This window comes from Nanorana parkeri, unplaced genomic scaffold (assembly GCF_000935625.1).
Source record: "Nanorana parkeri isolate BGI_ZX_2015 unplaced genomic scaffold, ASM93562v1 scaffold4109, whole genome shotgun sequence".
NCBI lineage: Eukaryota > Metazoa > Chordata > Amphibia > Anura > Dicroglossidae > Nanorana > Nanorana parkeri.
The window spans coordinates 19,416-21,390 of NW_017310376.1; the positions used below are offsets into that span (position 1 = coordinate 19,416).

The 1,975-nt window shown below is 43.4% G+C and overlaps 1 pseudogene; it reads right to left on the reverse strand.

Annotated features, from left to right (window-relative positions):
* LOC108803732 overlaps positions 1-1,686 on the reverse strand; it is a 14,654-nt pseudogene extending 12,968 nt beyond the window's left edge.
* Positions 1,687-1,975: the final 289 nt, after the last annotated feature.

Genomic DNA, 1,975 nt, shown 5'->3' on the forward strand with positions numbered 1-1,975 from the left:
CCCCCCCCCCCCCCTTCTCTAACCACCTTTGCTCCTACATACCACTTCTCTCATCCCCGAGCGCATATACACCCCCTTAAATAAACTAAAGGAAATGAACGGTTTATTGAAAAGCAGCAAGAAAACATAGAAAGAGTAATAATGTTCTATTATCAACCAATAGAAAGTGTTCTTCATGTATTACCATATCTGTCCATGTATTAGCACAGTTTAGTTGAACGGGGCCGTCTGGATGAGTGCGGGAAAAGTCAGCACTGTGTGTTTAGAGGAGCAAATTACGAGATAACTATCACATCCAGAGAAATTCAATATTTTTTTGCCCCTCCCCCCACCACATCAGTCTGAACATAAAGAAGATTGTTAGCTCATGTGAATTCTCTGGTGTGCAGTAAACTTTTTTTTTCTGTCACTGAAATGTTTCTCGCACTCCGAGCAAGAACAAGGGCCAACCTTGTGAATCTTCTGGTGTGTAACAAAAGCATTCTTCCGAATGAAACTTTTCCCACACACTGAACATGATTAGGGATGCGCACATGTGTGCCTTTTCAGGTGTTTTTGAAGGTCTCCTTTCTGAATTAAGCTTTTCCCGCACTCTGAACATGAAAAGGGCCGTTCACCTGTGTGAATTCTCTGATGCGTATGAAGGTTTCCTTTGTCACTGAAACATTTCCCGCACTCTGAGCATGAAAAAGGACGCTCGCCGGTGTGAATTCTCTGGTGTTTAGCAAGGGCTCCTTTATTAATGAATGATTTCCCGCACTCTGAACATGAATAAGGACGTTCACCTGTGTGAATTTTCACATGTTTAAGAAGGTTTCCTTTCTCATTGAAATATTTCCCGCACTCTGAACATGAATAAGGGTGCTCCCCCCTGTGAATTCTCTGGTGTATATGAAGGTCTCCTTTCTGAATGAAACTTTTCCCACATTCTGAACACAGATAGGGGCGCTCACCTGTGTGAATTCTCTGATGTGTAAGAAAGTGTCCTTTCTGAATGAAACCTTTCCCACACTCTGCACACGAATAAGGATGCTCACCCTTATGAATTCTCTGATGTATTTGAAGGTCTCCTTTCTGAGTGAAACGTTTTCCACACTCTGAACATGAATAAGGACGCTCACCCGTGTGACTTCTCTGGTGTGTAAGAAGCACCTTTTTCTGGGTAAAATTTTTCCCACACTCTGAACAGAAAAAGGGACGTTCACCTGTATGAATTCTCTGATGTTTAAGAAGATCTCCTTTCTGAATGAAGCTTTTCCCACACTCTGAACATGAAAAGGGTTGTTCCCGCGTGTGAATTCTCTGATGCCTAAGGAGGTCTCCTTTTTGAATAAAACTTTTCCCGCACTCTGAACATTTATGGGGACGCTCACCTGTGTGAATTCTCTGATGTTTAAGAAGGTGACCATTCTGAATGAAACATTTCCCGCACTCTGAACACGAATAGGGCCGTTCACCCGTATGACTTTTCTCATGTCCACGAAGTACTCTTTTTTCTCTAAAAGATTTCCCACACACAGAACATGACCATGAACGTTCTCCAGCGCGATCGCGTTCATGGCTTAACGGAGACTGTTCGGGATTAGATGGATTTGTTGATCTCTCCGCACTGTGAGATCTCAGGTGGATATCTGGAGTAACAGCCTGTGATTGGTCAGAATGTTCCTCAGGATTAGACGGATCCATTGATGTCTCTGAATGGGAAGGTCTGTGATGTCTATTATGAGTAATGAGATTCACTCCCGGAGAATGTTGTGTGATGTCATTATAAGCTGGAGATACAAGACGTCCCTCAGAGACGTTCCAGACATGACGTCCATCTGCTGGGGAACAATTTTAAAATGAACGTTAGACGTGTTCCTCATACTCTGTGTTCAGGAGTCGTACATGTCGGTCTGGTACTGAGTATTATAGAAGATCTCCGACACGGATCTGAGGAACGCGAGAATACAATACACCCAAATCACCACGAGGG